We start from the raw sequence: 11,889 nt of genomic DNA, 5'->3' as shown, positions 1-11,889 counted from the left end.
GAATTTTTTTGCCGGCATACTGGCCCCTTGAGTCTAAAGAAAGTACTCCCGGTTGATGTACTAACAGGTGGAAACTTGGAACTACAAGATGGAAGAGCACCAAATGGTAAATATGTGGGTAAATGTCAAAGAAGACCTTTTTTAAAATTTCTCTTTCTTAAAAAGACAATGAACTATTTTCTAATAGCAAAATAACAGCTATTGTTTATTGACCAATATTATTATGTCCTTTTATGTGTAGTAATTCACTTAATTCTCACAACAAACCTATAAAGTGGATATCTTTCCCATTTTACATTTGAAAAAATGGAGATGATTATAATCTATATAACCCACAGTTAGAAAGGAGCAGAAGTGAATTTCCAGCCTAAGACTTTTTGACTCTAAACACTTAGAGATCTCCTGAAGCAGTTTCCAAATTTACCTTTAGTTCTTCGATCTCAGAGTCATCTTGGAATACTCCCCTAATTATTGTGATGGCAATACAATAGAGCGGCAGAAGACCAGGGGTCCTGACTGGGTCTACTCTAACATATGTGCACCCCTGTGATTAACTCTGGTGATGTCAGGGAATTGTGGTCCTAGGTCCTCACATTAACTTCTTTCTATGAACTTGTACTTTTGAAATAGTTTTAGATTTACAGGAAAAATAGAGAAAATAGTATAGAGTTTTCTCAGGTACCTTGCACACAATTTCCCTATTATTAACATCTTACATTACCATGGTACATGGTACAATAAATGAACCATTATTGATGCATTATTATTGATCAAAGTCCATAGTTTTTAGTTTTTACCTAATGTCCTTTTTCTGTTCTAATGTCCCATCAAGGGTACCACAGTACATCGAGTTGTTGTGTCTCCCCAGGCTTCCCTTGGCTGTGGCAGTGTCTCTGACTTTCCTTGTGTTTGATGATCCTAACAGTTTTGAGGAGTCCTGGTCAGGTGTTTTGTAGGATGTGCCATTGCACCCCTCTCTCAGAAATTATTTTAAGTTTACGAAATTAAGAATGACATAAATATTGAACATAGTCAACCTCTTTTAGAAGACACTGTTTCAATAACTGCAGAATATACATTTTTTTAAAAGATTTTATTTATTTGAGAGAGAAAGAGAGCAAGCACAAGTGGGAAGGAAGGGCAGAGGGAGAGGGAGAAGCAGGCTCCCTGCTGAGCAGGGAGCCCGATGTGGGCTGGATCCCAGGACCTTGAGATCATGACCTGAGCTGAAGCCAGAAGCTTAACTGCCTGAACCACTCAGGTGCCCCATGAATCTACAGTCTTTTAAAAAGCACATGGAAGGGCTGCCTGGGTGGCTCAGTCATTAAGGGTCTGCTTTCGGCTCAGGTCATGTTCCCAGTGTCTTGGGATCCAGCCCCACGTCGGGCTCCCTGCTCCGCGGGAAGCCTGCTTCTCCCTCTCCCACTCCCCCTGCTTGGGTTCCCTCTCTCGCTGTCTCTCTCTCTGTCAAATAAATAAATAAAATCTTAAAAAAAAAAAAAAGATAAAAAACACCTGGAATAGGGACACCTGGATGGCTCAGTTTGTTAAATATCTGCCTCTTGATTTCAGCTCAGGTCATGATCTCAGGGTTATGAGATGGAGCCCTGCACCAAGCTCTGCACTGAGCATGGATTCTGCTTGAGATTCTCTCTCTCCCTCTGCCTCCGTCCCTCCCCCCACGCACGCACACTCTCTCTTTCCAAAATAAATAAGTAAATACAATCTTTAAAAAAGAAACACATGTGGAATATTCACCAAAATGGGTCAAATCCTGGGCCATGAAACAAGTCTCAGTGGATTTCAAGAGAATGAATTCTTACAGACTATGTTCTCAGATCGAAATAGAAGAAAGACAGAAATCGGTAGGACCTCAATAAAAAAGTGACGTCTCTCTTTTCTCACGTAAAACTGCTTAGCCTAAATTCCTTAGTAGGGCATAGTCTGTAATTATCTGCCTGTACCCTTTCAGCCACCTCCCCAGCTCAGTGAGAACCTTCTTAGTGTGCCAGACTGGTGTTCTGATAACTCCTCTCACTTTTTTGTCCTCCTTCGCTCTGGTAACTTGTTTTATAAGGCCTCCATGCTTTTTAGTTTATGACTCTCCCTATTACACAGAAGGCCCTTCTCTTTATTTGTATCTTTTAAACAAAATGTGTTTTCTGCTTTGGTTATGTTTAGGCTGACATTAATAGTGCCAACGTGTTAGCCTTCACCTCATTTATCAGATAACTCCATTATCTTCTGTTTTTGTGTCATTTTGATTTGTGTGTGCTTTCTGTAAACAGCATACAGCTGAATTTAATTTGTTTCTGTTTTTAGGTCAGTCTAAGAATCTTTTTTTTTTTTTTGCTGGATTTAACCCATTTATTTTTACTGCAGTAATTGATATAATCTTATAGCTCTAACCTTGGTGTATGTTTCCCATTTATTGTACTTTCTTTTTAACCTATCAAGTGCTCTGATTTCTTATCCTGTCTTCTTTTTCCCTCTCCCCCATCCCTTCATCCCTCTTATCCATTCCTTTTAAAATATTTTTGTGATTGGGGGGCGCCTGGGTGGCCCAGTCGTTAAGCGTCTGCCTTCGGCTCAGGTCTTGATCCCAGGGTCCTGGGATCGAGCCCCGCATCGGGCTCCCTGCTCCGCGGAAGCCTGCTTCTCCCTCTCCCACTCCCCCTGCTTGTGTTCCCTCTCTCGCTGTGTCTCTCTCTGTCAAATAAATAAAATCTTTAAATATATATATATTTTTGTGATTTCAAAGTTATATATCTTCTTCAAATTGGTAACCTTATATTTTTCTATCAACATTGTTGAGCCATCTTTTTTACCTGCCTCTTTTATAGCCTGAACAGTCAGGGATCTTAGCATAGTTCAATACCCCTCTTTGCCTACCCACTGAATTTACTTTCCGTGAACTTGTAGTTGCAGAATTGTATGATGGTTTGGTTTTGTATTTGAATTCTAAATTTAAAATTATTTTACTACAGAGATAATATTGTTTTACTGATTTCTTGTAGATGTATGGTCATAGGCAAACCTACTTATATATTTTAGTAGGTAACCTGTTTTGCACTTTGTTTGTTTGCCCTCCCTCCCTCCCTCTTCTCTTCTTCCTTTTCCTCCCTCCCTTCCTTCCTTCTTTTTTCTTCTGTCACACCTAAATAACTTTATCCTCATCAAAATTTTCAATTAGCTGTATCTGGTATGCTCTCTGCCCCCACAACTCCCCCTAGACTTTCAGTGGGCTCTTACGTTTATTTTCCTTGCTGCTTAATATTTTTCCCACCATCCATGACTTTTTGTTTTGCACTCTATTCCAGAAGAATCCCCCAGCTTGCATTTCCAGGTTACCAATTTAATTACTTATTTCCAACTCACATACTGAAATTTATTTGTGGAGTCGGGGGATGACAATTGTTTCAACCAGTCTGATCACTTTTTTCTACAAACCTTGGCTTGTGATAGCCTCTCATCTCTCTGAGGATACTAATGGTTATTTTGCAGTTTCCTCTGGTCTTCTTTGCAAATTCTGTTTCCTCATGTTAGTTCTTTTCATGTTGATTTTCCTCAGGTGTCTGGTTGTTCTTGGAAATATGTTTAAATTTATGAGGAGAGATTTTTATTCCAGCACTTTTAGATGAAAGGTATTCCTTCAGCAAGTTGAGCATTATTTTCCTGGAAGTGAATACGCATTCCCAAGGTTGTGCAGGAAAGTCAAGGAGGATGTACGTGTAGGAGGGTTTTTCTTACTGTAAGTGGTTACCTTGTCTTGCAGGTGCAGGGCTCCCGTCCTTCTTATCAGCTGATGTGTGTGGGATACTACTACATTTCTGTGGTGCTCAGAGAGCCTTTCATATCAGAATTCATAGTTTATTTAGTCCAATGTACTCTCAGCATATTAAAAAAGCCACAGACTTTCATCATAGTCACCTATGGAACTCGAGCCTTCAACACTGGAAGGGCTATCAAGATCAGAATGAACAGAGTCATCCACCAGTAAGTTTTCACTAGGGTAGTGAGATGTATTGATTTTTTATTATTGCCATAACAAATTACTGCAAATTTAGTGGCTTAAAACAACATAGATTTGTTATTTTACAATTTTAGAGGCCAGAAGTCCTAAAATCAAGTTGTCAACAGGGCTGCATTCCTTCTGGAGGCTGTAAGAGGAATCCATTTCCTCACTTTTTTCTGGCTTCTAGAGGCTGCCTGCATCCCTTCGCTCATGGCCCCTCTTCCATCTGTAGAGCCAACAGTCCCGTGTCTTCAAATCTCTCTCTCTCTCTCTCCCTCCATCTCTCTCTCTCTTGCTCTCTGACCCTGCTTCTGTCATCACATTGCCTTCTGTGAGTCTGACATTCCTGCCTCTCTCTTATAAAGACCCTTGTGATTACATCGGACTCACTCAGATTATCTTTCCATCCCAAGATCCTTAAATGAATCAATTTTGCCAAGTCCTCTTTGCCATGTAAGATGATATATTCATGGTTCTGGAAATTAGAATGTGGACATGGGGGACCATTATTCTGCCTCCCTTAAGAGACTAAGAGGTTTGTGCCTCTCTTTGGTGAGGCATAGCAGTGGGTGGTCTCAGAGAAGATAAGGAGAAGGCATCCTTGGTTTGGGGTCACTTCCCTAGCAGCCCTTCTGCCCTTTCCCTCTTAGTACCCCCACTCCCTACCAAGCCCCATCTCCTCTCTTTCCTACTCCTTCCCACTCCTCAACATGGATAATTCAGTCATCCTACAGGGATGCGGAAGCCATGCCACCCAATTAACACAATTCAAAGGATAAATGTCAACATTTATACAAAATATTGTCAGAAGGGTATAAAAAGTAGGGAAGGATTCTTTATGGATTCTGTAAGGGCCTGTAAAAATCCAATTTATGTACCAGAAATCACTACATATGTTATATAGTTGAAATACCTCTACCAAATCCTGAAGTGTATATGTATTGGGCCTGCATTTAATCTCGGATCGTCTCTTTAGATTATGATGTGAAATGCACTTTTGAGGCCTTTGATGAGAACCACATGGCGGAGATTTCCTGCTAAGCTGTAGAACGGGGTAAGCCCTCTGCCCGCACAATGCATCCTGTGTAGCTTTCGTGTTTGATGGATGGCCCGCTCTTCCGTGTATGTAACAGATGCATCTTTCTGAAACAGTGAAATTTGATAATAGAGCCCATATTTAATATATTGGACTTGAGCTGTTGGTAGAACTAAACACTTTTCGGCTGAGGATGCCATTCTTTCTCTTTGTCTGAAACAGAGTATTTGTTATTGTTGAACGCTGTGCTCCCAAGAAAGGGCAGACAAGCAAAAGAACAGATAAAGCACAGGGCAGTAGGAAGTGGTGTCAAGACCTAGCAAAGTCATTAATCACAATTAATGAGGACCTGGAGGCCATCTAAAGTTCAATTTTGTGATACTTAAGAAGATAGTATATAATAAACAATTTAACAGAATAAACATTATTTCACAAAACTCCTGGTTGAAACATAATTTTTTCCCTTACAAGTATTTTTTAAATCATGAAATACTTCAGACACACAGAAAACAGAGAACAAAATATGCATTTAAGATCCAGTAACATTTACTTCATTTACTCTTTTAGATAGTGAAAAAAATAGAGGGGTACCTGGGGGCTCAGTCAGTTAAGCATCTGCCTTTGGCTCAAGTCATGATCCCAGAGTCCCTGGATCGAGCCCCAAGTCAGCGGGGGAGTCTGCTTCTCCCCCTCCTCCTTCCCCTGCTCCTCCCCCTGCTCATGCTCTCTCTCTCTCAAATAAATAAATAAAATCTTAATAAATAAATAAATAAATAAATAAATAAATATTTTAAAAAATATATAGAACAGATATAGTCAAAACCCCATTTCAAGCCTTTCCCTGACCTCATTCTTCCTCTTTCCTTCCTGCCTCCACGAAGCTAGCCACTCTCCTCAGGTTGGTAAATACCTTTCTCATTCAGCCTTTTGGTTCTTACAAGGTTTCTTGTAAGAGGTAGTCATAAAATACACATTTTTGTTTGATGTGTTTGAAACTTTATATAAGTGGTATAGCACACCTATCATTTTGCAACTTGATCCTTCAACATCGCTTTTGAGATTTATTCCCAAAGATACATGTGGCTCTAGTAACTGCATTTAAATGATGTCATTCTGTCCCACTGTATTAACACACCACATTTTATCTGCCTCTTCTCTTATTGACACATAATGAAATTGTTCCACTGTTTTGTTATTTCAAAAAAAGGCGCGGGGGCTGCAACAACCACAGGTTTTGCTTTTCTTGTTTTTGTGTATGTTTGTATGTGTGTTTGTTTTCTAGTTTATTAATTTCTGCTGTTTTTGCCTATTTTGAAAAATTTACTCTATCTATCTTGTCCTTGCCCTTTGTGTGGGGAAAATTCCCCTGTGTCTCTTCTCAAGCCTAGTCACACTCAACACTTCTGTGACTAGATAGATGCCAGCGTGATTTTCCCGCATCAAGCAATTCTGTGACTCCAGTGGGGCATCCTATCATCCAGTTCTGGCACTACCTGGAGTTAGCAACAGAACCCACAGGTTAAGGGCTCAGTTCCACAAGTCTAAAATCAAAATTGGTCTGTATTACAATGATGGAGCTCCACCCTACCTCCCTGATTCTTGCTGCTATGCAGTAGTAGGTGGGTTCTGTCTCGAGTCTCTCAAAAAGCAGAAAAGTGAGAAAAACCAGCATCTTGGGTTCATGCAGCTCTTACAATGCTCAGGTCTTTCTAAGTGTCAAGAGGAAGAAAACACCCTGTGAGTATTTGCCTTGTTTTGAAACTTTCCCCCAAGTTTCACTGAGCTTCTTGCACTTTTGGCAACTTCTATTTCTGCACGATTTCGTGAGATTTGACTTTTTTGGGAAGACCTATTCCTAAAAGAGAACTATTGCTGGAGTGCAAAATTTCGAAGAGCAAAGTAAGAAAGCGAGCTTTTCAGAGAAACCACCACATTTTTCAGCTTTGCAACCCCGAAACACAAGATTGTCGTGTAAGAAACACAAGTAAGGGATTTTCTCTGGAAACCAGTAACAATAACAACAAAAATCCCTTAAGCTGCAAAAAAATTAAATAGATTATAATTAAGGAAATATTTTAAACAAAATCCAGCTGTTAATCTAAATGCTGATGTTTTTATGCTGTTTCTAATAGCTTTGGATTGAGAAGACTTGAAGAGAATGCCTTAGAGTAGAATTAAACTTATTAGTGGTATTATTTTCACCTATATCCTCCTGAGCAGAGGTGAGTCCTGGTTGGCTCATATAATTGTCATCCTCATAGTGAAAGAGGCTCTATTTAAACAGACAATTCCAACTTAGCTCATGTTATCCTCGCACATTATATAAGCTGAAATGTTTGTTGCAAGAATTGATTGATTGGAATATACTGAGATGAAATTTAATGACATTTATTTTAAAATAAATTTAGGTGAAATGTATTTTTGAATTACACAAACAATATGAGGTCATTTTAGGAACATTAGAAAATTTAGATACCAAAGAATATGGATATATAAGAACAAGCTTACATATTACTTATTCCTGTTCTTGATCCCAAAACCCCTCTCAAAAGAAAATCTAAAGAAATAAAATAAAAAATAAGACAAGTCTTGAATTTAGGAAAATGCCCACTACATTGTACAAATATCACGGAATTCCTGCCGCATATATTACAGGTCGGACTCAGGGAAGGAAGCCATGGAGTTATGGGTCTCTTCTTTTTCTGAGAGAGCAGTGCAGCATTTTTGGAGGCAAGAAAAGGACATTCTGGTGGGTGGGGGTGGGGACAACACTGGAAATACCAGGTCTGAAAGCACTGGGGGGTCAGGAGTGCCTGGCATGATGTGGCCCCATCTCCCTGCTGCAGATCATGGAGAAGTAAAAAAAAAAAAAAAAAAAAGAGTCTATAAATGAGGCTGATGATAGAGAAGCAAGAGGCTCTCCCCTACTATTTTCCTGTGATCTGGTGGCTTCTTCAAAGGATGCAGACTCCTTACAACTTGGGGATGTTCCTAATCTTTAGGGGCTGTGAATTATTAAGATAAAAAAAAAAAATAGATCAGAGAAGAAACAGCCCCTGGTAAGGCCATGTATACCTCTAGGACGCTATTGTGCCCCCAGGAACGTGGTTACAGGAAACCCAACAAATGAGAACAAACAATATCGACACCTGAAACTATTGTATGTCAACTATACTGCAGTAACAGGGGCGCCTGGGTGGCTCAGCCGGTTAAGCGTCTGCCTTGGCTCAGGTCATGATCCCAGAGTCCTGGGATCAAGTCCCGAATCGGGCTCCCTGCTCTGCAGGAGGCCAGCTTCTCCCTCTGCCCCTGCCGCTCCCTACCCCCAGCTCCCGCTCACTCTCCCTCAAATAAATAAATAAATAAATAAATAAATAAATAAATAAAATCTTAAAAAAAAAAAACCCTATACTGAAGTAACAAACAAATAATACGTCAAAAACAAATTAGGTTGCCAAAGCCGCAGCTCCTGTTCTGGGTTTGCCCACGAGACCCACATTCCTCCCGTGTGCCTCAGACGACTGAGTGGTCCGTGCCTAACAATGTAAATCGGTGAGAAAAATCTATACTAACCAAAAGAAAGGTGGTGGTGCTGTGTTCATACCAGATACAAAATATTTTAAAGGAAGATGCGTTATTAGTGATAGGAGGGTTCCTGCACGGTGCTACCAGAACGGTTAACTAGGAAACCAGAACACTCCATCTGCTCTTACGCACTTAGTACCACCGTTTCAGACATGGGAAACATGTATTGAGAAGCACAATAGGAATAAATCCAACATGGTAGTGGAGGTTCTGGTACTCATTTCTCAGTAATTGGTGCATTCCTTCAATGAACACTTATCAAGCACCAACTATGTACTACATGTCCTTTTGAGAATCCAACAGTGAATAAAAGAGGCAAAAATCCCTAAGCTCAAGGAACTGTGATTCTGAGATTAGATCAAATAATCCTCAAATTAGTAAGGACAGAGAAGATTTGAACAGCACAATAAACAATGTTCATCCAATGGACACATCCAGAACATTATTTTAAATCACATGCAAAACATTTATAAGAAACTGACGATAAGCTGGGCTCTAAAGTAAACACACACATGAAATCTAAGGATTAATATCACATGGACAATGTTTTCTGACCACAGTGCTATGAAGTTAGAAATCAAAACTAAAACTGTAGGAAACATAAAGCTATAAAGATGTGGCTCTCCCATAACTTTGTAATTACACTCTTGGGTTTCCACCCTCAAAAAAAATCTGGCATGTGTGAACCAGGGGAATATGTACAAAAACGTCATAGAAACTCTGTCTGTTAAAAAAAAAAATGGTTGGAAACAGTTTGTCTGGAAACAGAAGTTCACCTACAAAAATTAGGTTAAAAACAATTGTGGTCTATTCTTATAACCAGCGATAAACAGTTATAATCTACACGTGTATGCATCAATGTAGATGCAAATCTCAAAAGGCTAATTTTCATGTTATTTCATCTAGACTAGTTTGAAAATTATGTACTATGGAATAATATACTGCTTCGCATTGCATGACAATGTGGGAAGTGGTCAAGAAAAGCAGGGGCGGGGCTAGACCCAGAATTTGGGATTGTAGGAAAGGGATGAGATCAGAGGATTAATCATGTTTCCATCTTTTTTAAAAAATGATTTTTATTTTTATTTGACAGAGTAAGAGAGCACAAGCACGGGGAGCAGCAGAGGGAGAGGGAGCCTGATGGGGGGCTTGATCCCATGATCCCCTGGGATCATGACCTGAGCCAAAAGCAGATGCTTAACCAACTGAGCTACCCAGGTGTCCCTATTTCCATCTTTTTACCTGGGGGCAGGCTACAGGGTGTAGTAAGAATTCTAACATGGACCCAATGATCTCCGTCCCCTAGTGTTACGCCTGCAACTATGTCACTTAATATTGCAAAAGGGGTTTTACAGATGTAATCAAGGTAATTTATCAGTTGATTTCCAGTTAATCCAAAGGGAGGTTGTCTGGGTGGGTCTAACCTGATCAGAGAAACTCTTTAAAAGCAGACTTTTTTCCAGCTAGTTGCAGAATAGGAAGCCAGAGATTCAAAGCAGGAGAAGGCTGTGACTGGCATGCCATTGCTGGCTTGAAGATAGAGGGGCCGTGTATGTCAAAAACTCAGGACTTAAATTCTTCAATGGCAAGGAACTGAATTCTGCCAGCAAGACTAGCTTGGATGCTGATTCTTCCCTAGAGCGTCAAATGAGAATTCAAGCTGGCCATCATCTTTTTTTTTTTTTTAAGATTTTATTCATTTATTTGAGAGAGAGAGAGAGCATGACCAGGGGGGAAGGGCAGAGGGAGAGGGAGAAGCAGGCTCCCTGCTGAGCAGAGAGCCCAATGTAGCACTTGATCCCAGGACCCTGGGATCATGACCTGAGCTGAAGGCAGATGCTTAATTGACTGAGCCACCCAGGTGTCCCAAGCTGGCCATCATCTTCACTTCACCCTTGTGCTATAAGCTCAGCAGAAAACCCCGTCCCACCACGCTGGACTTCCGGCACACGGAGCCGTGAACTAATGAATGGATGTTGTCTTAAGCAGCTAGGTTTGTGGTAATGTGTTCCGGAGCAATAGGAAACTGATATACATGGGTTATTTATATTGTTGTAGTTGTACATTTTTATATATGCTGTAGATAGTCTTTGGGGTGATTTCATTATTTAATAAACTTTTTTGTTGTTTGCAGAATATTTTTGAAATTTATTTTTAATGAGATGTAATTGACAAATAACGTTGTGTAAGTTGAAGGTGTACAAATGTGTTGACTTGATACATTTATATATTAAAGAGAAAGTCAGCAATGAATTCTCTTGACTTCAGTGTGCCTTCAACAGTGCAGATGTTGACGAGGTGGGGGGGTGGTCTGTGAAAAAAAATCTGACCCATGCGATAATGACAATATGTCTTCCAGATAAATCATGGGTCATGGGCCCTTTTTTATGATGTCTTTTAGTAGACCGCATAAAGTTACCAAGCAAAGATTACGAGGCTGGGCTAAGAATGCAGACTACTATTTATGGAGGCCCAGAATTTGGGAAATGATTCAGGCCTGTTTATTCCGTGTAATGATGTTATTGTTGCACTAAACATAGGGGTTGTAAAGTGATTCTGTGTGTTGGTCTAAATGTGTAAATATTTCTGTTATGGCATCCGTATGCCCACCGACCATGAATATTTTATGGTGTGCTTGAATTAAATCCATTACAATCAAAGAAGGCATTTGAACTTGGAGTGAAGCTGGCATGGCTGCCGGTGTCCTGAACCCAACAGGCATGAAATTACTACTAATAATACAAGGAAATAGGGGCATAAAACGCTGGAGCCTTAAGAAGGCAACACTGTTGACGCTAAAAATACGTTTTAACAGATTTTACAGATGTGTGATGAATGGCACCAGATAAATGAAACCTAATGTAAATAATCAGCCACAAGATGGCATTTGAATACTGATGTATTTAAAGTTTGGGACCGTATTGTGACTTAAACACATGCTTGTCTCAACCTCTTCCCTCCCCTGGTCACTTTTTCTCATAGCACCATGTCATAAGACCATCAGGCTTATTTTCTTTAGAGCCTAATTATCCTAAATATTTATTTTTCAGTTTGTTTTTTTAAAATCTCTGGTGATGGTTAGTTTTATGTATCAATCTGACTGAGCCATGACGTGCCCAGATATTTGGTCAAACATGACTGTGTCCCGTCTCTGTGAAATTTTTGGATGAGATTAACATTTTAATTGGTAGGCTGAGTAAAGAAGATTGTTCTCCATAACATGGGTGGGCCCCATCTAATCAGGTGAAGGCCT

This window comes from Callorhinus ursinus, unplaced genomic scaffold, assembly GCF_003265705.2.
Source record: "Callorhinus ursinus isolate GAN/ISIS: 27379988/994484 unplaced genomic scaffold, GSC_fseal_2.0 scaffold62, whole genome shotgun sequence".
Lineage (NCBI taxonomy): Eukaryota > Metazoa > Chordata > Mammalia > Carnivora > Otariidae > Callorhinus > Callorhinus ursinus.
The sequence above is the reverse complement of the archived record's forward strand: the minus strand, read 5'-3'. Positions refer to the sequence as shown.